The sequence below is a fragment of the Pinus tabuliformis genome, chromosome 2_1 (genome assembly GCF_031772625.1).
Source record: "Pinus tabuliformis cultivar Carrire ecotype Pingquan chromosome 2_1, CPIR1, whole genome shotgun sequence".
NCBI classification, from domain to species: Eukaryota; Viridiplantae; Streptophyta; class Pinopsida; order Pinales; family Pinaceae; genus Pinus; species Pinus tabuliformis.
In genome coordinates, this window is record NC_142299.1 from 519,931,347 (window position 1) to 519,959,166 (window position 27,820).

The 27,820-nt window shown below is 39.3% G+C and overlaps 1 pseudogene; it reads left to right on the forward strand.

The window, feature by feature from the left end:
* The first annotated feature begins 400 nt into the window (after nt 1-400).
* Nucleotides 401-27,820, forward strand: part of LOC149201232 (translocase of chloroplast 34, chloroplastic-like) — a 32,230-nt pseudogene continuing 4,810 nt past the window's right edge.

Genomic DNA, 27,820 nt, shown 5'->3' on the forward strand with positions numbered 1-27,820 from the left:
GTGGTACTATTACCTCTCTTTTAGAGGCTCACGTTTCTTTCTCTCCGCAATAGAAGAACCTCGACACACCTACAATTGAACACTCACCAGACATACTCACTTGATTTTCAAAGGTGCATGTGCATCTCTCTCTCTTGCTGACAGCTAAAGCCAAGCCAAAGCTATAAGAACATATGAAATCTGAGACGATACTCTAGATGGGGCTCCTAATCCAAATGGTGTGAGGTCTAATTGGGACTTCACATCGGGGAGACCCCCTTGGTTGACAAATTTCTAGCACCGTCAAAAGGTTTCCAATGGATTAAAATCAGGACATAATAAATCTCGTTGCATGCTTTTCATGCATAGAGAATGTATTCTGAGAAGAAATGACGAGGTTTGTCTCTTAGAAGTAGGTGGCATGACACCCTAACTTGTTTGTGAGTGGATAGGTATTGAATAAATTCCTATTACTATTAAGACAACACTGCATCAATTACTTGGTAAATTAAAGCAAGAGATTGTGGATACTCTTACCATCCTTGTTTTGGGAAAAGGTGGTGTTCAAAAGTCCTCAATTGTAAATTCTATCGTTGGGGAAAGAGTGGCCATTATCAATGCCTTTCAGTTTGAGGAAATGTGACCCTTATTTTGTTAAGGCCAAGAGTATGATTTACACTAAATATAATCAACAAACTGAGACTAATATTTGGTGGTTTTGCTAATGGTCATGCTCTTGAACTGATAAAATATTTCTCATAAACAAGGTTTTCGATATATTGCTTTATGTGGATTGGTTGGATGGTTACCGAGTTACAAATTCCATATCAATAATACTTGTGTAAAAAAAATGGCAAAGGGGTATAGTGACTCTAATGCACACTTAGATGTCTCCACTAGATGAGATAAGGTATCTTGACTTTGTTGACAAAAGATCGACTATATTACAAGCTATAGTCCATACAGTTGTTGGATTCAAGAAAAGTGAAACTCAGATTCCACTTTTGTTAGTGGAGAATGGTGGGCACTATAATTTGAATAGTGGTATTAAGAGGCAAAGATGAAATTGAAAGGTTCCAAGATTAAAAAGGGTATCTAAAACTTTAAATGCAATATGGAGTTTATAACTATATGCCTGTGTAACTTCCTCTCAACTTAGTTATTGATAACAACACCACTAAATACATACCTATGGATTCATTGCCTTATTTATCTATTATAACTGAGGTTCTTGGTATAGTGAAGGGTCTCTGGAGATGGAACAATTAAGCATTTGCTTAACTAAGGTGTAGTTTACCCTTCTTCATAGCTCGGTAATTAATCCAAGGAGGGGGTGGCATCCAAGGATGTGGTCATTGCTTCTCAACCAAACATCTTCATTTGTCTATTATCCCCTCACCTCAAGGTGACAAATAGAAAACATTTTTTTTGGTACTTGTGTACATTAATGGAGGGTTTTTCTATCTTGAATTAGTTGTCTTGCCAATTTATCACAACTATGTTAGTGAAGTGGCTACCAAGGGCAAGGTGATATGTCTATTAGTGGAGTAGAGGAGAACACCCAAGCATCGCCTTCTTGTGGCTTATGACTATTGCTTTGGCATCCTTGAATGGTCAACCAGCAGGTCGAGGTAGTGAAGGGAGTGTTCCCCGATTTGTGTCTCACTACCCACATAGATTTCAACAATTTTTTCTTGGTTGGTGATAATGGTGAAGCCAACATTGTGCACTAGCTGGATGAGGCATTTGCTAGTGGAAAAATAGAGATGGAACGGAACCAACTGAGAGTGAAAATTGTCAATACACTCATTCAAAAAGTGAAAAAAGGAAGAAAGGAATAAAGGCATTCCTGGTGGTTTTATAGTGAACCCATTGAAAGTTATTAGAGAGCCCCTTAGGAAAAAGTGTTGGGCCAATTTCATACAAAATTTAGAAACCAAGTAGTTTGAGCAACATCTTTCAGACTGACATTGGCACAAGTGTTAAACTATTGCAAGCCTGAACACATTTCCTCCCCTCCATCCACCACCCTTTAGGTTGTTATCATTCCTTTGTAACATCATAGGCATGTTCAATTCCTTTGGTGTATCTTTGAACCTTCAAGGGAAATTGCTAGTCCTTAAAGGTTATATACCTACCATCCACTTGATAATTATTGATAACTAAATTAAAATTTTGGAAGCACTATTTTGAAATAGACACGCTTATCGACGTAATAATTGTTCCATAATTTCTGGAAACTACCTCAAATATTCAAAACATAAAAGGCAACATTGAAAAAGAGAGGGAAAAGAGATGATTTTTGGCAGCATAGGACTAAGTTTTCTCTGAAAATAAGCTTGACGGGTCATCTTTTGTAAATATTATGAGTTTAAGGGAACTGCTTGATGGGTTTACCTCTCGTCTCTATATGGCCTTGTTTTCCTTTATCTTTTGTATATTAAGCATTTTTATACTTTCATCCCTATTCTTTCTAAGATATAATGTAATGTTGTAGATCATTTTTTATCTACTTCAAAATTTATCAAGAGACGAATTTGTGATACAAATGCCTTGTGTCATTTTTTTTTGTATAACATATTTATACATTTATATAATGTGGTGAAATAATTTCAATCAATGACTCTTTCATATGCTTATGAAATGCATTTTAAAGTTATTCTCAAATTACATTTGCAAGTGTGAGGTTCTTGAATTCACTTTGTGCTTAATTCATGACATTTATTCTATGTTGGATTCATTCATTAATGCCTAACAAAACCATTCCTTTTTCATCTCATGATCCAGGGTGGATATTGGTGGTCACCCACCTATTCCACTTGGATCACAACACAATTTCTTATTTTTCAGCATAATTTCTTATTTTGACAATTTTCTTTGTTTGGTAGTTTTGAGGTCCTGAACTTCCGGAGTTGTTTTGAGGCCCTAAATGATATTTTTTTTTGGGAAATGGGCAAACGTTAGTGAAACGTGATCACTCAAATTTATAATTGAAAGTTGTCCTCCTAGGATAAACCTTTCAAATGGGTTATCATGCACATCAAATTAAGATCATATGCCAAAGTTATGACCCTAAGAATTTGACATTCAACCTTACCCCATTGGGGCACATAAGCCTTTGGCGCTTCATCTCCTAGGGTTAGGATTTTGAATGTTTAGGGTTTCTCATTATTTCATCATGGTAAAAAGGCCTCTAAGCCTCATTGTAACACATTTCAGAAAGGTATGTAGCTGTCACATCTCTTCTCATAAATAAGTTACCACTACTCGAGCTAGTTTATTTTCATTCTGCATGTAAACAATATTCATCAGTTGTTATTTATTAATTGAAGTCCAGTTTCATTGTATCAATGTGTTTCTATTTTATATCAACATTCCATTTTATTCCCTTAATAAATTTGGATCATCTTAGGTTTATGATGATTTCCTTATTCACTACTAAATCCAAGATTTATTGTTGTCCTTAAAATTCTTCTACCTTTCATCTGAAGCTATTGTGTTCTACTAATTTGAGACTCCATGCCCAATGGAAAGGCCTGTAGTATGAGAGGTTTACAACCTTTATTTCCACTATGTTTTTATGTTTCCTTCAAGTTTTTAATCTTATTTTTTACCACTCTAAATTTGGCATTTTGAGCTCATGGTTGCAAGTTGTTTCTTAAATGACAATGAGTAATGAGTTTTTGTTAGGGTCCAACCCTAACCCCCTTATTTATGTAATAAGGTCAAGTCATAGTTATACTTAGTTAAAGATTCAATAAAGCCCATATTAATAATTATAAGTGGTTGACCCGCATTTAAAGAAGGGACCACAGTTAGTTGTAAATGGGCCATGGTATTAGATAGGTGGTATTAATAAGAACCATGGTACAGACCCATGGTATTGCATGTATGAATCCTATATAAAGGATAGAGAATCCCCTTGAGGAGCATTGTGTCTTATTTTGCAATTGAACCCAACTCTATTGGAGGTTGCCCCCTCGAAGAGGCAAGTGAACATTGCTTTCCTTTCTGAATAATAAAATACATGTTGTTATTTCTTATTGTTCTATGTTTTGGGTATATTTATTCGCAAATTTGGTATTTCGGTATCTTCTCACAGGTCAAGAGCATAACAAGTGGTATCAGAGCACTTTTCAGGGCTAGTGGGATCTCCATTTTAAGCAGAATTTTTTTTTGGCTAGAGACGTGTTCCGACGTCTTTAAACCACGGGATCTGTCATTGAGCACATAAACCTGCGGATTTGGGAAGGCATGCACATAGGAAATACAAGAGGTGGTCACGCTTGTTGGACTCCCTTGTAACCCTTGTGGGTACCCCTTTGAGTAGTAGCACATTATACAGAACTGCACACAGACTGTCTTCCAAGTACCCTCTGGGTATATCGAAAGCCCCCTAGACTCTCTTGAAACCTTGCCATAGATAAATCGTTGGTCGTCTTGCTGCTACAATACACCGAGAACATCACTCAGGGATATTACTCATGCATGCGATAGGGTAGTCAGGTTGTACAGCTAAGGGTACGATTGATCCTCCTTGGTTAGTGCCCTGAAAGATTGGGCCGAGTACTACTATTGGACCCTTATGTATATTGCGATCTGTAGCACCTGACACTCCTTGAGACCATAGTTCCCTTGTCTCTCTCTAGATCACGCATCATCTTTGCCAAATCAGATCTAACAAATTGGGTTCTATCGCAGCCACAACAATCAGTTCCGCCATTCAGATCTATCAGATCCACCAATCATATCTATCAAATCTGCCATTCAAATCCAGTTGTTTGGGTTCTGTAGCAGTCGCAACAATCAGATCCGCCAGTTAGATCTAGCAGCAGGGGTTCGATCACTGCCACATTCCTACTCATGCTCTACAGTTGAGGGTTTTGCCAACAGATCTGACTATTTGTGTGGCTCCTATACCTGGGCGTGATTCTCGCAGCACATTGGGCAGAATTAACTTTTCTGGGAATCGACTACTGTAATATTCCTAAGCTGAGACCCTCCTGGGATGCTTATAGGAGACTTAGCCCATAAGAATCAGGTCGACGGGCTAAGCAAGGTGGTACCATTCACTTGTCAACATCAAAATTTTGGGTGGTCCCAAATTATTTTTCACAGTCACGACAAGTGCACTAGATATGTGCATGGTACAAACTAGATCTCAAGCTATGGCCAATGAGAAGATAGACACCCTTGAAAAAAAGTTGGAGGCATTAATGAAGCAGATCAAGACCTTAAATGACACAATCACAAAGGGCAAGTCGGTGGAACAATCGAAGGCATATGATATTAATGAAAACCTTGAGGGCGAGTCTAGCCATTCTCTTCACTTATATGGAAACCACCAACAGTCCGAGCCTCAACCACCCAAGCTGGACATGTATAAATTTGATGGCTCTCATCTGACCATATGGCTAGCACAAATGGAGCAATATTTCACATTGAATCACATCAAAGATGATGCGACTAAGCTAAGTGTGGGAAGCCTGTACTTGGACCAAGAAAGATGGCAATGGTGGCAGTGGCATAAATGCTGCTATGCAATGCCAATAACTTGGTAGATATTCTCAAAAGCCCTTCCTGATAGCTTTGACCATGAATCTAAATTTTTGGGTTGTCTTACTAAGCTCCAAAAGACAGGCACAGTGCAAGAATATATTAAAGCCTTTGAAGCATTAGCCTTCTGCACAGGAGGTCTAGTAGATGAATTCTACTTGGAATGTTTTTTCAGTGGTCTCAAAGACGCCATACAAGCCCACGTCTGACTACAATGCCCAGTCTCATGGTTGGCAGCTTGCAAGATAGCTCGTGAAGTAGAACGCGTGTTAGTGGCCCAGTCTACTCGTCCAAATTTCATAGCCAAGGGACACCCCACCCAAGCTTCGAGCACTACCCAGACACTTAAGGTTCAAAATGTGTAACTAACGGAAATGGCAGAAAGAAGAAAGCAAGGATTGTGTTACTATTGTGATAAGAAATACTCCCAGGGCATAAATGCAAGGAACCCAAATTCTTTGAAATTGATGCCACTGATCACAGTTCATCTGAGGAAGCCCCACCAATTGAGGGACCAACTGGACAATAAGCTCTGAGCTACACCTGAAGAACCAATTATTTCTTCTCCCCAAACTCTCAAAATCAGAGGTTTTATTAAGCATTGCCCTGTAGTAGTCTTGATTGATAGTGGCAGTACGCATAACTTTATCCATCAAAGAGTTGTTGAAGCAGTGCATTGTTTTGTCAAAGCCGTCTCTAGTTTCCAGGTCCATATTTCTGATGGGGGGACAATGAAATGTGAAGGCCGTTGTGAAAATGTCAAACTTAAAATGGGGGATTATCACCTAAAGACCCACATGTTTGCCATCAACATGGGTGGGTGTGACATTGTTTTTGGTGTTGAATGGCTCCGCACACTCGGCCCAATCACAATGGATTTCCAGGAGTTATATATGAGCTTTAAGCAGAATAACTACACACATACCCTCCGCGAACTCCAGGTAGGTGTTCCTTCTATCATCAGCGCGCATAGGATGGAAAAAAAATTTAAAAAGTGCCACCATGGAGTTATAGCCCAATTTAATGCCATCTAGGCTGTCGAACCCACTTCCCTTCATATTCATCCTGAGATGCAACAGGTCTTAAACAACCATCTGCAGGTCTTTGACAAGCCTCATAAGCTTCCACCCTCGAGAGGGGAACATGATCATAACATTACTTTGGTTCAGGGGCACAGCCACCAAATGTGTGCCCATATAGATATCCTTTCACCCAAAAGAATGAAAATGAAAAAATCATCAAGGAACTCCTAGAAGCTGGTGTCAATTGTGCTAGCATTAGTCCTTATTCATCACCTGTGGTCATGGTTCTCAAAAAAGATGGGGAATGGCGTATGTGTCCAGACTTCAGGGCCCTCAACGAGCTAACATTCGAAGATAAATTTACCATCCCGGTTGTTGATGATTTACTGGATGAACTAAATGGGGCTCAATTCTTTACTAAGCTCGACCTTCGCTTGGGCTATTACCAAATTCGCATGAAAGAGGTAGACATTCTAAGGACTGCTTTCCGAACTCGTGAAGGCCATTATGAATTCCTGGTCATGCCATTTGGTCTCTGTAATGCCCCATCCACTTTTCAGAGCCTCATGAATCACCTGCTCAAACCATATCTCAAAAAATTTGTCCTTGTTTTCTTTGATGACATCCTCATCTACATCCTCACTTGGGAAAAACACCTTCAGCATGTAGATCTGCTCTTGCAACTGCTCCAGAAGCATAAATTATTTGTCAAATTGTCCAAGTGCTCTTTTGGCATGGAATAAGTTGAGTATTTGGGCCACATTATGGGGCGTGAAGGTGTCAGGGTGGATCCCACAAAGATCTAGGCAATGCAGGATTGGCCTCAACCAAAGACCTTGAAGAGCTTGAGAGGATTTTTGGGTCTCACTGGCTACTATTGCAAATTTGTCTGCAATTATGGTCGCATTGCTAGACCCCTCACTCACCTTCTCAAGAAAAATTCATTCCTCTGGAATGATGAAGCGCAATAGGAATTTATAGCTCTTAAACATGCCATGTGTTCGACTCCCGTATTGGCACTACCTGACTTCACCAAATCTTTTGTGATTGAATGTGATGCTTCAGGTGCGGGTATTAGGGCTGTCTTAATGCAAGAAGGTTGACCTTTAGCCTTCACTAGACTACAACTAAGTGGGACAAATTTGGGACAATCTACCTATGAGAAGGAGATGATGGCCATCTTACATGCAGTGGATACCTGGTGACCATACTTATTGGAGCGACGTTTCCAAATCCGCACAGACCATCAAAGCCTTAAATATTTTTTGGAGCAACGCCTATCTTCACCACAACAAAATAAATGGCTAGCCAAAATGTTGGTATATGATTATGAGATAATTTAAAAGAAATGGCACGAAAATGTCGTATCGAATGCTTTATCACGCCAATTTGAGGAGGAAAGCACCCTGCTAGCAATCTCTCTCCCCATTCTAGAGTGGATTGAAGAGGCTCGCAAGGAATGGTTTTCACATCCTTTGCTCTCCCAACTCATTAATAAATTATAGGCGGATCTAAATTCCACAGCGGGCTACTCTTGGTAGGATGAGATTCTTCGCTACAAGGACAAAGTAGTGATATCACCAACATCGACGCTCAAAAGTCGCATTTTGGCAAAGTTGCACTCAGCTCCCACTACAGGCCATTCAGGCTTTCAGAAGACTTATGCTCGCACTCGACGTTCATTCTTTTAGACAGGCATGAAAAAGGACATTCTTACTTTTGTAGCTGAGTGTGATGTGTGTCAGCACCACACAAGAGAAACAATCGAATCCCTAGGCACATTACAGCCATTGCCCATCCCTACCTCAATATGGACAGAGGTTTCTATGGATTTCATTACGAGTCTTCCGAAGTCAGGCAACAAGTCATTCATCATGGTGGTTGTGGATAAACTTTCTAAGTATGCTCATTTTTGTGCCCTACCCCACCCTTTTACACCAGCTTTGGTGGCTTAATCTTTCATGGACCAAATCTTCAAATTGCATGGTATGCCCACTTCCATTATGTCTGATCATGACTTGATCTTCACCAGTAACTTTTGGCAAGAACTCTTCAGGCTACAAGGTACCCAACTACAACTCAGTACTTCCTATCATCCCCAGACTGATGGTCAAACTGAAGCAGTCAACAAATGTCTAGAGACCTACCTCAGGTGTTTCACTTCAGAAAAGCAACATCTATGGGTACAGTGGTTACCTCTAGTCGAATGGTGGTATAATACTAACTATCATGCCACCACCAAAATGACTCCATATGAAGCAGTTTATGGTCAACTCCCTCCTTCACCTACTTCTTATCTCCAAGGATGCTCGAAGATACAAGCAGTGGATCAACTCCTATAGAACCGTGCAACCATGCTGGCCCACCTCAAAGAGAATGTCCATCAAGCTCAAAATCGCATGAAGCAACAGGCAGACCAACATCATCAGAGCACAAATTTCAAGAAGGGGATCAGGTATTCTTGAGGCTACAACCATATAAGCAAACATCACTCAAAGAGAAGGGTTGTCAGAAATTATCTCCAAAATTCTACAGACCATATCAAATACTTCAACGCATCGGATAAGTAGCCTACAAGCTAGCCTTTCCACCCACGGCAAAAATCCATCCTATTTTCCATGTCTCATGCCTCAATAAAGTGGTTGGGAACCATTGCAGAATTCAAACCAGTCTACCAGAATTGGATGAAGAAGGTTCAATCTAGCTCCAACCTGAATAGGTTCTTGACACGCGAGAACGACACCTATGCGGTCGCACGATCAAGGAAGTCCTTGTCAAGTGGAAAGACACCTCTCCAGAAGATGCGACTTGGGAACCAACCACTGTTCTTCAGCAATTTCCGCAGCTTCAGCCTTGAGGACAAGGTTATTTTTATGGGGGAGGGCATGTTAGGGTCCAACCCTAACCCCCCGTATTTATGTAATAAGGTCGAGTCATAGCTATAGTTAGTTAAAGAGTTAATAAAGCCCATATTAATAATTGTAAGTGGTTGACCCGCATTTAAAGAAGGGACCATAGTTAGTTGCAAATGGGCCATGGTATTATATAGGTGGTATTAATAAGAACCATGGTACTGACCCATGGTATTGCATGTATGAATCCTATATAAAGGATATAGACTCCCCTTGAGGACCATCATGTCTTATTTTGTAATTGAGCCTAGCTCTAGTAGAGGTTGCCCCCTCAAAGAGGCAAGTGAACATTGCTTTCCTTTTTTAATAATAAATACATGTTGTTATTTCTTATTGTTCTATGTTCTGGGAATATTTCTTCGCATATTTAGTATTCTGGTATCTTCTCGCGGGTCAAGAGCATAACAGTTTTGTTTAATTACCTACCCCCTCTAGCTTAAGATCCAACTTGAGGTAGAAAGCAGGTTTGTGATGTCTTAGCATAGTTCCTAAGTAGCTAGGCACAACTCAAGGATATAACAAGAGCCTTTTAAGAAAGGTCACCCATTTTCCTTAGAAACATATCCTCTCACTTTAGGATGGATCTTCTCTGACTCGAGGGGGGCTTCCCTACTAGGATCACTAAGGATTAATCAAATGAGCATAAGGTGATGTCGATAGTAGCCTTAGTAAAATGTTTTTTGGAGTTTTTGAAATAAGTAGTTGAAGGATATAAAGATTAGTGCCAATATCCTATTAGGGTTATGAAGTCAAGAGGAATCAAGTGGTAAGATGAGACCAAGAAAAAAACACACTTAATATCAGTTATTAATACTTGTGGATTAGGGGAAGAGGTTAGAACCCCCATAAGCTAAATTAACTGCTTCACTAATCAAGGAAAATCATGAAATCATGGTTCCACTATAAGGGATCCCTCCAAAAGGGAACCCTTCAACCATAGGATTGATTATACCACAAAACATAATCAAAACCCTTGTTAAGGAACTTTAGATTATGGCTTAACAAGGAGGATTAAAACTTACCCCAAACCAATAAAGAAGATCATGTGAGAATAACCTATAGACACCCTCCTTCAACGTGACATTGTTTCCCTTTAAACGAATTAACCTTAATAACATCGTGGTAGTCTGCAATTATCATGATGTCGCCTTTAATGTTATAAAATAAAGAACTAAGAAGGAACAACTTCTAACATAGAAATTTGACCACATAGATAAGCATTTAACACCAAGAGAAGTGCTCTCACAATCCATTAGTGAAAATGAAGGAGCACATCTCTTTATATAGGTGATGCATCTCTTCCTTTATGATAAAATAATAATTCTTTAAGTGAATCCTTAAATTTTAAATAAATCCAAATTTCAACTAACTAAGCTATCACAACAATAAAATGAACGTGCTCAAACCACATATACGATGATAAGTTATGTTGAAGCCCCATAAGGTGGGTTGACTTGCCAAAGAAAAACACAAATGGTCCAAGCTTCCAACTTCTACCCTCCAAATGGTCCAAAGTTGTTGGAGAAGGTCAACGTTCCATGGAAGATGGTGATCCAATGCCACTTCAAGTCAAAATATGCTCAATGTTCTTCCTTTTATAGTGCAATGACCTCATGAAAACATGGTGACACTCCATCAAAAAGGAGTGACATCATGATAACACATTCATAAATCAAGTGATATAATGGTCCAATATCCCCACATAGTGTCTCAAATGAATGCTCATGGTCATATATTGGGTCAATAAACTCCATAAATCATGGAAGATGTTTCTATAAGCCAAAATTCGAGTCATTAAACCCTATTCCAACCAAGTGACAACAAAACATAATGGAGTTAACCCTCATTTGTGTAGAAATTCCATGAAACTCTGCAATTTCTTATATGAACAATATGAAATCTAATTTATTTTCATAAAGACACATAATTTCCCTACTAATATTGTAGAGGAATAAGAACACAAATAACACAGTCACACAATATATAAAAAAACACAATTTTTCTTGGGAACCCAATTGGGAAAACCCCATGCTTGATTGAGAATTGTATTGATAGAAGAATGAGCAATAGATCTCTCACAAAAACAATATTTTTTCAATATAAACCAATATGGTTTTCTCTACTTGTACTAATTTGAAACAACTACAAGACCTTGATCCATGCTTCCCTATTTCCTTATGCAAATCCCAAGGAAATTCTCCTAGCAATTTGCACACAAGCCTCTCTTGGTACGTTGATCCTCTCACAAGCTCACTCACAGAAATACAAATTTGTGTTCTCTATTACCTTGTCTCACCAACTCGTGCTCACAAGACAATGAATACAACTGTGCCTTTCAATCTCCTTATAAGCACTTCGAATAGGCTAAATCTAAAAAGTTCAATTTTTGGAACTCAAACTAGTGATTTATGAGTTAACTAACTCATGCAACTCGTCCTGCCTCAAATTAGAAGTTGAGACTCACTCGTTTGTCTTTTCCCAAAAATAGCTTGCCCTAGAAGACAACAAACTAAGCCTTATAATTCCATGCATAAGTCAAATTGTTTCATGAATTGTCCTAACTTATACGAACTTCCCCTATTTTTTAGGAATTAGTACTAAATTTTAGGAACTCGTCCTAACTTTTATGAACTTGTGCATGCTGTTATCACTGAAAATATTTCAAAGGAAAAGGAGAGCAGAAATCTTCATCAAATTCAAGCAAGGCAGCTCCTCAATTAAGCAAGTTGGGAGATAAGAAGCTTTCATTGAGACCCTAATTTCAGAAAACGGATTTTTCCCTGTTTGCCACGTGTTTTTCAAGGACAGTTTCTGGACAGCTGGAGAAATGTTTTCAAAAACCAGGAGAGGTTTTTGTTCTGGACAACATGGGCTACAAAAACCTCCTTCAATTTCGTAAAATGTGTCATGGATGAAGAGATAAAGGCTCTGCAATTTTCAAGGAACTAACCCTAAAAACAGGGAAACATGTTCCCTAATTTCTAGGGTTTCTCATCAGCAGTTGGGTGACCACGTGGGAGGCTTCATCAAATTCGACCTCATGGAGTGTTAGGTGTCAAAGAATGCTTTAAATTTTTAGATAAGTTTGTTGTAATCATAATAAGGAGTTACACTCCTAGTTGTATTAGGTCTCTAGGACTACTAGTTAGGTGTCAAATACATTTAATGGTTTGTTTTATGGTTAGAATAGGTGTCACTGATGGCAAATTCGAATTCTCTTGAGGAGGGATGATGGAATCCTAATTGTAAATGCTTTATATAGAGCAAGAGGTCGAATTAGCAAAGGGTTGGAGACTTTTTGGCTCAATTGCTGCTCTATGTGCAGACTGTGTATATTTTTAACCTAATGCAGAATTTCTACTTAGACAACTCAAGATTCATGAAGAGTTCTTGTATGTTCTTGTTTTGATGGCATCTTCCAATACTTACATTGCAGTGAGGTTTACTTATGATACTCAGAATTCGTCAATGATGCTCTGACTTCCTTCATAGATAAACTAACTGTGTTTCACTGTTTTGTATTTGCATTTCTGCACTTGAACTCTATAATGCCTTGACTTCCATGCTAGGTAGAATGTTTTGGCTTCACTACTCAGGATTCAAAGAGGGTTTTTAATGTCCTATTGTCTCATGGCTTTCCTCTTTCACTTACTTGCAGTGGTATGAATACATGTTACTTAGAATTCATCAATGATGCTCTAACTTCCTTCATGTATTTATAAACTGTGTTTCCTTGCATTGTATCTTTGTTTTGTTGATGTATAAAAACTCTCTATGCCCTGACTTCATGTTAAGCTGATCTTGCTGTGGTACTGAACATACTTTGACTCCATAGCCCAATGGTAGCCAACCTTCATCTTTCAACCTATAAACATATACAATCACAAACCATAGAGTTAGCCATCTATCTTATTCTTTAATCGAAATCTTTAACCCTTTGAGAGAGCCCTCTCAGGCTGAGGAGGCTAAGCCTCAGCCAAAAGTTTGGTTTGAAATAGTTACTCAAAGTCTTCCTGATCAACAGCCTATCAGGGGCATGATTTTGTGATAACACATGCTAAGGAAAAACTTCTTCTTAGTCTCTTTTACTAAGGCACAAGTCAAAGAAGGACCTTTCTTGCTACTATTTTCAACACTCTCGCTTAGTGAGGAAGGTGCTTCTAGAAGAACCTCGCCCACCTAATTTTGTCTCTAATATTGCCACATTCTTCATTGCTCCCTATGAACTATAAGACTTCCCTGCTTTCTTCTGTGGAGCCTAATGTGAAGACTTGTTCTTTCCCACCATGTTTTGTGAATCCATCACTTTAGTCATAAGTTTCATGTACCCCGTGTACCTCTATGGCTACTTCCTCTGGCTAGAAGTGATACTAGAAGATTCAACTCTCTTATAATCTCCCTTAACTAAATCCTTTACCCACTTGGCTCGAACTCTCCCAAAACTGGGAGCCTCTGACTGAGTGGCTACCTCCACTCACCCTAGGTTATGGCCATCATCATCCTGCTGGTCAGCCCAACTGTCAACTAGCTTAGACTGAAACTGAGATATTGGCTAAGGCTCTGTCTTGAGAGCTTTATCCTACTCTCACTAAACCACCACTTCTCTAATCTAAGCTCTCCCTTCATTGTTTCTCAAGGTTGCACCAGTCTCAAGCAAAACTGCCCACTAGTTGCTCTATTGCTCCTCTAAGATCGTCAGCTCTTGGGGTCTTCAAAAAATTGCCCACTAGCTGATATGGTTGCTCCATCATCATTTATCTTAGGGACTTCTGGAACTTCCCTCTTATCAACCATATGGCTCCTTTCATTAGCTAAACTAGGAATGCCCTTCGAATCTGCCACCTAATAAACCATGAATCCTTCTATGGACATTGTCCTTGAGGTCTTCAACAAGGTTTACTTCTCACAACAAATAAGTACATCTACCCACTACATACTCACCCATGAGAAACATTGTTCACAACTTCATTTGTGAACAATACTTTGTTACCTTCACACAGTGTCTTAGTTGCTCCAAGATCACTGTCATAAGGCCTTCCAGATCTGCCCACTTGTCCACCTTCTATTCACTTCAGAATGTTGATCCTAGGGCCTAAATCAACCAACCCTTTCATCACAGATTTGATCCTTCAAACCTCTGAACTAGGGCCCACAATACTATTGTTCAAACACTCCTATGAACATACCTCTTCATTATTACTTCCAACACACTACTTGTGCTAGAATAGTGCCCCATTGTTCACGCCATACCAACCCTTCCTATTGTTCTTCCAAATCGCATCACTGTGCAACAATCTAAGCACATTTGACCCTCTTTAGGAACATATATGCCACAAAACTCCATGTCTAATCTTGAGGTATTGCAGCCTCTTATCTCAAGTCTGCACCAACATATATATTACCTCCTAGGGTCTCGACTATAGTATTTATCACAAAATACAACAACTATATGAAAATTTGAATAGTCTTCAAACCTAGGTTAGTATGAATATACGTAGCCCTTTTTTAAAATAGAAACAAGAAATGTTAAAATAGCATCAAGAAAGATCCTAATTTAATTTTGTCCTTGAATTAAATTGTAATTGTAATTCTCATAGAAACTTGTAATAGTTAACTAAGTTAATTTGACTTAGTTGACTCAGTTAATTCAAGTTGTGAGTCTATCTAGAGTCATGTAGAGTGATTCCTAAATTTAAGGGGCCTAGGTTGAGTTCTTTTGAGTTGTAATTATTTAATTCAGTCTAACTGAGTTAAAGTCAGTTAAACTAGTTCCAACTGATGGAGGAATTAGTGGGAGGTCCAATAGTGGGGTGTAACCTACAGTAGTGGGGTGTAACCTACTGTAGTGGGGTGTAACCTGCAGTAGTGGGATGTAATCTGTAGTAGTGGGGTGTAACTTGCAGTAGTGGGGTGTAACTTTTTGTAATGGGGTGTAACTTACTATAGTGGGGTGTAACCTATTGTAGTGGGGTGTAACCTACTGTAGTGGGGTGTAACTTGCAGTGATCAACCAAGAAACTAAAGATTCACTCATAATTAACTCATGCATGTCAGATTAGAGAAAGACCCAATTGAGATTGGATTTTAGGGACAATGTACTATTAGTTGTAAAATCATCTAAATAAATCGATGGTGCATGTAATCAGAGGAAGGCATATGAGGATTGCACAATTCGTAATTGGGGTTTTTTCCATTAAATAAGAGCTAATTCCTAAGGGAACAATGCAAGGAAGTCTGAGCTTGGAAGGCTATGGATTTGGCTAAGTATTGGCCAAAGGCAGTCAGTCTAGCAAAGGATAGAAAATACTTGTGCAGGTTGAGTAGAGCATATTGTATTTATCCAGATTCTTTGACTAATGCAATATACAGATAGCAAGGGTATTTAGACCTGGCTTTCCCCAAAAAATCATTGTGTTATGTGTGATTGAATTCTTTCTCTTATATGCTTCGTGATTTCATTGATCGTTTATTGTTCCCGCTGATGGGTAGAGTAGATTCAAGTCAATTGTTTTAGCATATTACAATCTGTGGTTTGAATCTACAAGGAATTTCTACAACCCTAACTACGGATCTTGAACCAACCCTTTAACATCAGTAAGACAAATTTATTACATTGTAATTAAGGCTCACATACACAACCCTCTTATCAGTGATAAGTCTGCTACTTATCCACTGAACTAGGGCTATGGTCACTATTGTTCAAACTCATCAAACAACCCTCATCACCTAGCATTCAATCAACATAAAAGAGCACTTTACTTACCTCATTGTCCTCAGCTGATATAACCACAGTTTTGAGCATACATGATTGTAATCCATGTCCAAGTTACAGTTCGGACTTGAGGAAGGTTCATGCTTGCAACCACCCCCAAATCTATGGATAACTGTTAAGTTATGGTATGTTCTATGCTTATAACAGTTTACTTCTTTTTCTTATTATATTCCTCCGATTAGCAATCACATGTACATAAAGTAAAGTGCAGATAGAACATTAAACGATCGACAGAAAATAAGCCAAGACAAGAGACACAAGATGTGGCGGCTAGCCAGGGACAAACCCCACAATGTGTGGGGAAACCCTTTGATCAAATCTTCTTTTATCTTCAATAATTCAGCAAAGAGAAATAGTACAATAAATCTGATTCATATCAGCAGTAGCAAACCCTAGATCAGTAGCATCAGCATTAGCGGCTTCATTATCAAACTAGGGCAGACCATATCTCACAAACCGACAGTCGGATTGACTTCATTCCACCACCAAAAGTTTCGGCTTCCAGAGGAGGTTCAGATGAACCTACAGCGCAGTTCAGATGAGGAGATCTTCTAGGCCACGCAAGTCAATCTTTACTTCTGCAGTTGCAGCTTTAGTTTCAGCAGTTTCCGGCTTCAAACTAGGGCAGTCGATATCTTGCAAACCGTTTGTCGGATTGACTTCATTCCACCACCAAAAGTTGCGGCTTTCAAAGGAGGTTCACATGAACCTACAGTGCAGTTCCAAAGAGGAGATCTTCTAGGCCATGCAAGTCAATCTTTACTTCTGCAGTTGCAGCTTCAGTTTCAGTAGTTTCCAACTTCAAACTAGGGCAGTCGATATCTTGCAAACTGTTCGTCGGATTGACTTCATTCCACCACCAAAAGTTGCGGCTTTCAAAGGAGGTTCAGATGAACCTACAGCGCAGTTCAGATGAGGAGATCTTCTAGGCCACGCAAGTCAATCTTTACTTCTGCAGTTGCAGCTTCAGTTTCAACAGCTTCCGGCTTCACATGTGTGAGAGAGAGAGACCCATTTCAGCGCAGTAGAGAAGAGACTCATATCTGCGCAGTAGAGAGAGAGAGATGTGATGAGATGAGTGAGTCCAAATGAGGAAAAGTCCTCTTATATTTATACACAACGTTGGTGGGTGAATAGATGCGACTGTTGGGCTTCTGAGCCTACATGAGTTGTAGGTCGGCTTGATAATAATTCCATAATCAAAATAAATTCATATCTCCATGAATACTTATCGAAATCGGATGATCTTTATATCAATCCTACACCTCTCGACGAGAGGAATCTAATAAAAATATTATTAGCCATGAATAAGATGACCCACATGAAGTTTTTCCCTGGTTGCCAATTTTAACAATAACCAATCACCCAACCTATGTGCTAACTCCTCCAAATAGAACGTAATACCTCCACTGTCAAGGATAGAACTTTGGCCCTTTCCCAACCTCTACTTCTAGCCTAGAACAAAGGTCACAACCTTCTTTTCTCTAACACAAAATTGTGCAGCCTGATCACAAAACTGTCACACTTCAAACAACTATGCCAAGAACATCTTTGCACAAGTTTCCTCGAGTCAATCTGTTGGCATTATGAGACAAGTGTTGTCCTTGATGGCAAATCACACAGATGACAAATTAGAGTGCAGCAGGTCAGTAGCAAAGAATTGATGATCAGACTACAAATAATGAAGAAAGAAGAGTGTATACGCAGGTTCACTATATACCAAGTAGGGTATATACGCAGGTTCACCATATACCAAGTCGCGTATACGCAGTTTTGCTATATACCAAGTAGGGTATACACGCAGTTTCATGCACGGAAAAGCGCGTACATGTCGGAAAGCTTACTTTTGGTCCGTGGTAGTTGGTCCTCGGTATTTGAACCTATGGTTTTGGACCGTGGTATCTCGACAAGTGTGTTGATCCCAAGTATTGGGCCCTTGGTATTGATTTATTATGGTTTTGGACCGTGGTATTGAGCAAGGCCTAAGACTATAAAAGGAGAAGAAGATCATTAGGCAAGGGCATCTGAAAAGACTAGAATATCTGATGAAGTATGAGATCCAGTATGCAGGTTATGGGTTGATGATGCATTGCTTGATCTTAGCTAAGGAGGGATCTCACCGGTTGATGGAGAACAAGAACTAAGGAGAGATCGGGATCAAATGGTTTGAAATGAACTATCTTTATATAGTTGACTATGCTTATTCTAGATCTGCATACTGACGCATGTATTGTTCTATAAGTGTTATGAATATGACTGATGTCTGGTACAGCTGCAAGTTATGAGAAAATATTTTTAGATCTGTACGCGGCTTGTCTTTGGAAAAAGCACGTATGTACGCGGGTTTGATTCATCATAGTAGTGTATACCATTTGAGCTATGATGTCTGAAGTTACAGGTGGTTCTGACTGTTGATGAGTTCTGATGACTGTTTAATGGTGTCAGTATTCTGCATATCTTGGTTGGATGATTGTGTATTGATGGATGAGAACTAATATGGATCAAGATCATAATGACTCATATTTATGTGATCCGATGGACTAGATCTGGGTGCTAACACATATATTATCCTTGTATATGTAATGATCTGGTTATGTCTGAAGTCAGGGAGTGCAGCAAAGTTATGAATAAGTGATTAATGACATATACGCTGGTTCATCTTGATGAAGTTGCGTATACACGCAGGTTCGGCACTTCCAAGTAGCATATGCACTCTGATGCATGATTTTGATGGTACAGTTGGTTCTGATTGTTATTGTAGAGTTCTGCTCTGTGTTCTGGTGACTGTGTTGTTGACAGGGCTTCAGTGTTTCAGAGATTGATGATGCGAGTATTGATTGTTTTATGCTTCAATGATATTTATGGGTCCAGTATGAAAATTTGATGAAACGTGGCCTTCAGATTATGTGTTGTGCTTCAGGAGTATCTAGTCTAAAAATTTATGAAACGTGGTACCCAGAGGAGAGAAGATTGTAGGCCAGCGCCTACGTACTAGTATCTTAGCTAGTACAAGAACAAAGGGGGTTGGAGCTCCCTTCCAGGACAGTCTGGGGAACGAGAGAAGGTTGTAGCCTTCTGCAGGTTGTAGCCTGCATGCTGGTAAAGGACTGCACCAGTACATTGTAAAAGAAGTTTCTTAATAAAGGAAGATAGAAACGAATTGCAGCAAGTGGTTTTCACCCACATTGGGTTTCCACCTTATATCATGGTGTTCATGTGTGTTGCTTATGTGTGTTGATCTATCTGTTTTACTGCTACTGTTAACTGTTAATATGGCTAATAATGTTATGATGCACCCATTGAAGATCACATAACTGAATCATGAGTTTAATGGTTATACGCTAGTTGCAATAGACACAGTCGCGTATATACGCGGGTATACTTAACTGAAGTAGCGTATATGAATCTGAGTATGAAAATGAAAAAGTATTATTGATTAGATAATACTGATTCACCCCCCTCACCCCCCCCCCTCTCAGTATTATTTCCAACAATTGGTATCAGAGCAGGTCCTTTGGTAGAAGCTTGATCGCTTGAAGGAGATCCGTGGAACTATGGGAAAGAAGCTTAAGAAGAAAGCACCTAAGAAGAAGAAGACATCTCAGAAGAACTATGACAGTGGGAGAATCGATTGGGGATTAGGTATAAGAAGCTCTTCAGATTCAGAATCATTTCAGAATGAAGATGAACTATCAGGTACGAATTTGCTATCCTCTGATGTTCCAGCTATCTATCCATTTGGAAAGGATGGAAGTGATAACGAAACAACTGAATGTGCTCTTATGGGTGAGGAAGAAGGATATCAAATAGAGGCAGAATTTAACAGGTTGACAAACAAAATTAGTGAACAAGAAAGACTTCTGAACATAAAGAGTGGTGCCCTCAAAGAAGTTGTTACTAGACTAAAGGCTCAACGAGAGTTATTCAAGGACAAATATCAAAAGTTACAGGAAGAAGTAACATCTCTGAGAGATGAAGTCAACGAAAGAAGCACAACCATCAAGAAACTCAGAGATAGATCCAATTACTATGAAAGTCTTGAAGCCACGATCCGCTCGCTAAAGGAAGATCTTGAAGAATCAAAGAAGCAGAATAAAGATCTACTCCAAGCTAATGAAAAACAAGTAAACGAAGTTATCAGCTTAAAATCTCAGCTAGAATGTGCCTTCAGAATTCATCAAATGCAGCAGGATCTGAATGAAGAATAAGAAAAGGAGATTCTCAAACTAAGGCATCAGTTGGAAGAAGGAAGGAAAGCTGAAGAAGACATGAAGAAGCAATATCTTGAAAAGGAAGATCAACTTCAAGTTGAGGTAAATATCTTGAAAGGTAAATTAGAATAAAAGGATAAACTGTTGCGATTTCAAGATAGTACTAAAGCCTTGGATGATATTCTTAATAGTCAAAGGTCTCCTGCTATCAAGACTGGTCTTGGTTTTCATGAATCTATTGAAGGTGAATCTAGTTCACAAGGTGTGGCAAGGAACTATAAAGAGAAATCCAAAATGATTAACAAGGAGATGAGAGGTCAACCTCATAAACAATCAAGGAAAGAGATTCTTCAAAGAAAATATCTTACTCCTAACTATGGTCGGCCATTTACTCAGATGAATAATATTGAATGTTATGAATGTCATAATCTTGGACATGTTGCAGCTAGATGCAGAAGAAGGATGGTTCAAGATCATCACACAGAAAGATCATCACATTCCAGGTACTTCAATGGATATTGTTTTTCTTGCAATATGTTTGGTCACAAAGCTGCTAATTGCTACAGGAGGAATATGAAACATGTAATATGTTATGCATGTAACAAGCTTGGACATATAGCAAAGGAATGCAGGAACAAAGGATGGACATCACACCAAAAGGAGAAAACAATATCACACTTGAAGATATGGAAGAAGAAGGAAGTACAGTCAGAAAGATGTGGCACAGCACAATGTACTTAGACACAGCACAGCACAGACATAACAGACTCAGAGGGAGCTGAAAGTATAAAACTTCAATGTCCTGAATCTCATACGCAAGTTCCATAAAGGGAATTCGCGTATATACGCGAGTTGGATGCTGCACAGTCGCGTATATGATTATCTGAGGAAAAGCAGTGGGGACATGTTCAGGAAAAGGATCTGTTATGTTTCAGTCCATTATTTTCTCTGTTTGATAATATTTACAATCTGCTGAGGATGTGTGGAAATATCTTGATACTTGTAAGATGTTTAGAAGGGTTTGATCTTAACTTGATGATGATGTCTTGATGCTTATTACTGATATATGCATGATCAAATCTAATGGTAAACAGATGGCTCACGTTGAGGGGGAGCATATGCCTTTAATAATGCATTGTTGGCCTTATGGGTTAATAGTCCTTGGTGATGATACTTATATGGCTAAATGATATATCTTGCTATGATGTGGTTGTGAGTTGTCTATGATTAACTCTCATATGATTCTTGAAGTTACATAGTAGATGTTCAGATCAGATTTATGGTTGATTCTTTAATGATGCATATATGGTGCTTACTTGGTGATCTTCATAAGGATAAGGAGAAGTACAAAGCTTGAATACACATCTTCCTCACTTGATGATGAGTCACTCATATACTGCAGTTGTCATATGCATAAAGATCATATAGTTATGATGCAGGCACTCATGTGGATAAGGATTGTTGCTGTTGATGATATCAAGAAGCTTTGTCAAAAGAGCTTGAGCTCAAGATACATAGTGCTGATACATGGATGACTACTCAAAGTTGCCTTGTTGGAGACATGATGATGAGTTCTTATCTATATGATGATAGGTTGATACTTACATATGTTGGTTGATGCAGATGTTCCCAAGTAATGATACTTGGATCATGTAGAGCTTGATGAAATGGCTATGGTGGTTTCACATATGATATAATGTGAATGACTTCATGATGATGTTTTAAAAGGATGAGTTGACATCTATGTTCAGACATACCTTTTTACAGAACATTTACAGGTTGTTGATATGGAAATTAGTGTATGCGAGTTGGATGAGGGGTATCCACGTACATACGCCGATTTATGCAGGTACAAACGCGTATATGGAGTTTTTGAAGGAAATCAACAGGGACAGACTCTGGTTGCAGAGAGTCTGATATGGGTCTGTCAGAGTCCATCTGGCACAGGTTTAGGGGGAGAAGATAATCTTCTAATAATGCAGTGTTGGCATTACCTTAGAAGCTCTTGGTTCTAGTACTCAAGTTGTTTTTGATTCAGGTGGACCAGCTGCAGAAAGAAGATCAGAAGGAGAACATGATTGCTGATATATACAGTGATTGACAGATGCTGCTGATAGTAGTTATTGATGATTTGCATAGTCTTGATATTTCATCTCTATGTCATATATCTCTTTTGTGGTATCTCTTTCATGGTGTCAAGGTCATGTAACGGCCTATATTGGTTTCCCCACTATGCCTGGGATGAAGATGAAATGTAATTGGTTGTCATATGTAAACTTCTTATGTATCCCCACTTGGTTGGGAGGTCGATCCCCACTTGATTGGGTGAAGGATGTATGTATGAGTCTTTGGTGCTAGGAAGGTCACTTATGATGTATAGAGTCATGTTCTTTCTTGTAGAACATCTTTTTGCAGACCTTGCTTATAGTCAGGGGGAGCATGAACAGCTCACTTCAGCAGAGCAGAGACTTCAGCATGTACTCAAGGGGAGCATGGACAGATTGGTACACTTTGGCATATACAAAGGGGGAGCACATTTGTAGATTTCAGCAGGTACTCAAGGGGAGTATGGATAGCAGAATGTTTATCAAGGAAAGAGAACATCTTGGTCCACCCTTTTCCCTTGATGTCAAAGGGGGAGAGTGATTTGGTGTTGTTACCATCAAGTCCAAAGGGGGAGATTGTTGGCATTATGATGCATGTGTTGTACTTGATGGCAACCCTCTCATAGAAGAACATCCCACTTATGTATAACTGGATGAATCTTCAGAAGAGATATCAGACGTGACTGATGGAGGACAGCTCAAAGGAATCAGATGATAGTTCTAAGTGTGACAAGTTAGCTTTGCCATCAAGCCCAAAGGGGGAGATTGTTGGCATTATGAGACAAGTGTTGTCCTTGATGGCAAATCACACAGATGACAAATTAGAGTGCAGTAGGTCAGTAGCAAAGAATTGATGATCAGACTACAAAGAATGAAGAAAGAAGAGTGTATACGCAGGTTCACTATATACCAAGTAGGGTATATACACAGGTTCACTATATACCAAGTCGCGTATACGCAGGTTCGCTATATACCAAGTAGGGTATACACGCAGTTTCATGCACGGAAAATCGCGTACATGTCGGAAAGCTTACTTTTGGTCCGTGGTAGTTGGTCCTCGGTATTTGAACCTATGGTTTTGGATCGTGGTATCTCGACAAGTGTGTTGATCCCAAGTATTGGGCCCTTGGTATTGATTTATTATGGTTTTGGACCGTGGTATTGAGCAAGGCCTAAGACTATAAAAGGAGAAGAAGATCATTAGGCAAGGGCATCTAAAAAGACTAGAATATCTGATGAAGTATGAGATCCAGTATGTAGGTTATGGGTTGATGATGCATTGCTTGATCTTAGCTAAGGAGGGATCTCACCGGTTGATGGAGAACAAGAACTAAGGAGAGATCGGGATCAAATGGTTTGAAATGAACTATCTTTATATAGTTGACTATGCTTATTCTAGATCTGCATACTGACGCATGTATTATTCTATAAGTGTTATGAATATGACTGATGTCTGGTACAGCTGCAAGTTATGAGAAAATATTTTTAGATCTGTACGCGGCTTGTCTTTGGAAAAAGCGCGTATGTACGCGGGTTTGATTCATCATAGTAGCGTATACCATTTGAGCTATGATGTCTGAAGTTACAGGTGGTTCTGGCTGTTGATGAGTTCTGATGACTGTTTAATGGTGTCAGTATTCTGCATATCTTGGTTGGATGATTGTGTATTGATGGATGAGAACTAATATGGATCAAGATCATAATGACTCATATTTATGTGATCCGATGGACTAGATCTGGGTGCTAACACATATATTATCCTTGTATATGTAATGATCTGGTTATGTCTGAAGTCAGGGAGTGCAGCAAAGTTATGAATAAGTGATTAATGACATATACGCTGGTTCATCTTGATGAAGTTGCGTATACACGCAGGTTCGGCACTTCCAAGTAGCATATGCACTCTGATGCATGATTTTGATGGTACAGTTGGTTCTGATTGTTATTGTAGAGTTCTGCTCTGTGTTCTGGTGACTGTGTTGTTGACAGGGCTTCAGTGATTCAGAGATTGATGATGTGAGTATTGATTGTTTTGTGCTTCAATGATATTTATGGGTCCAGTATGAAAATTTGATGAAACGTGGCCTTCAGATTATGTGTTGTGCTTCAGGAGTATCCAGTCTGAAAATTTATGAAACGTGGTACCCGGAGGAGAGAAGATTGTAGGCCGGCGCCTACGTACTAGTATCTTAGCTAGTACAAGAACAAAGGGGGTTGGAGCTCCCTTCCAGGAGAGTCTAGAGAACGAGAGAAGGTTGTAGCCTTCTGCAGGTTGTAGCCTGCGTGCTGGTAAAGGACTGCACCAGTACATTGTAAAAGAAGTTTCTTAATAAAGGAAGATAGAAACGAATTGCAGCAGGTGGTTTTCACCCACATTGGGTTTCCACCTTATATCATGGTGTTCATGTGTGTTGCTTATGTGTGTTGATCTATCTATTTTACTGCTACTGTTAACTGTTAATATGGCTAATAATGTTCTGATGCACCCATTGAAGATCACATAACTGAATCATGAGTTTAATGGTTATACGCTAGTTGCAATAGACACAGTCGCGTATATACGCGGGTATACTTAACTGAAGTAGCGTATATGAATCTGAGTATGAAAATGAAAAAGTATTATTGATTAGATAATACTGATTCACCCCCCCCCCCCCCCCCCCCTTAGTATTATTTCCAACACAATCTACTAGAACTTAAGACAAAAACAAAACTAGAAAATTTGTCCTTATCTTCTTCTTGGCTTGGCTTCACTTGAGATCTGCGGCTGCTTCAAGTAGCTCCTTTCTTTTGATCGAATGCACTTGTGATGTCACAAAAACTACTGCCCAAAAAAAAAACTTTAGGACAGTCTTCTTCCAACTACATTTTCCGTGTGCTGGTCTAGATTTTGTTCACTGCTCTAATACCATGTAGGAATTCCATGAAATTCTGCAACTTCTTATATGAACAATCTAAAATATAATTTCTTTTCATAAATACACAAAATGTCCCTACTAATTTTGCAGTGGAATGGGAACAAAAATAACACAGTCACACAATATATAAAAAAACACATTTTTTTAGGGAACCCAACTAGGAAAACCCTTTGCTTGAGTGAGAATTTTATTGATAGAAGAGTGAACAAAAGATCTCTTACAAAAACAATCTTGTTTCAATAGAAACCAATCTGGTTTTTGTAGGTTTTAACCCCGTACAAAAGTTACCTGCATACGAATTCTAAAACACATAAAATAAACGATGTGAGAGCATAACACATAAAACACATATACACAGAGATTTTCCCCTAGATCCCAAACCGGGACTACCAGCTTGATTTTTCATTATATTCCTTTCAATGTTACAATCCATATTTATACATGCTGAAGCATCCAATACCATGGACCGAAAAACCATCGCGTCCAAAACCATTGCGTCCAAAAAACATGTGTGAAAATCATGCACAAAACCAACCTAACATAGGTTCCAAAACCAAAATTTTCCAGGGCGCTACCCTGGACCCCATAGAGTGGGGTTACGGGTACCCCTCAAACCCCCTGTGACCTCCCCCCCCACCCCACCTACACAATCGACGCAACAAATGGGGGGCTCCGCCCCCCCTCTAACCCCTGGTTAACTACGTGGGCTAGTCGTGGAAAGAATATAACACAACCCAACATTATCCCACTTGTTGTTTTCTTTCCACAAGGGGCCAAAAGAGAGCTTAGTCATTTATCCAGCCCTGCAACGCCCATTGTTTCTCTACACCAAGAGAACTTCTCAGAGCTCACATATTTTGTCAATACATCTGCAGTATTCTTCAAAGTGTCCACCTTTACCAGCAACACCTTTTTGTCTTCTATCATATCCCTCACAAAGTGATACTGAACATCAATGTGGTTTTTCTTTGAATGATATGCAAGGTTCTTTGCCAAGAAAATTGCACTTTGGCTGTCACAGTCTATCCTTATAGCTTCCTATACTAACCCCATACTTGAACACAATCTCTACAACCAAATTGCTTCCTTGCTTGCATGAGTGGTTGCCATGTATTCTGCCTCTATAGTTGATAGTGCCACTACAGATTGTTTCTTACTCATCCAACTGACTGCACCTCCAAATAGGTTAAACACATACCCACTTGTAGATCTTCTTTTATCCAGATCTCCAGCCCAGTCTACATCAACAAAGCCATGAATATCCAACTCTTTGTCCAATCCTGGTCTTCCTTGGTAGCACAAACCATAACCACTAGTGCCACGCAAATACCTGAAAACCTGCTTCATTGTTTTCCAATGCTCCTTCCCTGGTTTTAACATAAACCTGCTCAATACTCCCACTGCATGTGCAATGACTAGTCTAGTACAGACCATTGCATACATCAGGCTACCGAGTGCACTTGCATAGGGAACATAAGGCATGTTCTCTTCCTCTTCTTGTGCCTTGGGACACTGTTCAGTAGATAACCTCACACCTACAGGAATAGGAACCTTCACTGGTTTACTATCCTTCATATTAAACCTCTGCAATATTGTCTCGACATACTTCCTCTGGTTTAACCAGAGCTTCCTCTTTGTCTGATCTCTTTTAATTTCCATGCCCAAAATATAGTTTGCAGCACCAAGATCTTTCATGTCGAATTTGGAGGACAAATGGGTCTTCAAATCCTGGATAATTTCTTTGTCATTTCCAACCAGCAACATATCATCCACATACAAGGTCAAATAAATAACATGGTCACCAATTAATTTAAAATACACAGAGTGATCTGCTTTGCTTCTCGTGAAGCCAAGTCCCCGTATAAATGCATCAAATTTTTTATACCACATCCTTGGTGATTATTTTAACCCATACAGAGACTTCTTTAACTTGCATACTAGTTATTTCTTACCCTTCACGGTAAAGCCTTCCAGTTGCTTCATGTAGATTTCCTCTTCTAGATCCCCATGAAGAAATTTTGTCTTCACATCCATCTGTTCTACCTCAAAATCAAAAGTAGCAGCAACAGATAAAAGTAATCTAATAGAAGTTACCTTGGCAACAAGAGAAAAAATATCACCAAAATCAATTCCCAACACCTGGGAATAACCTTTTGCTACCAACCGAGCTTGTATTTCTCCACCTTTCCTTCTGCATTTGTCTTCTTCTTATGGGTTTTCCTTCCAGATGGCAACTCCACCAGATCCCAAGCCTCATTTTTGTGCAAAGATGCCATTTCATCAACCATGGCCTCTTTCCAAAGTTTTCCATCCTCTGAAGCTATTGCTTCCTTCACAGTTCTGGG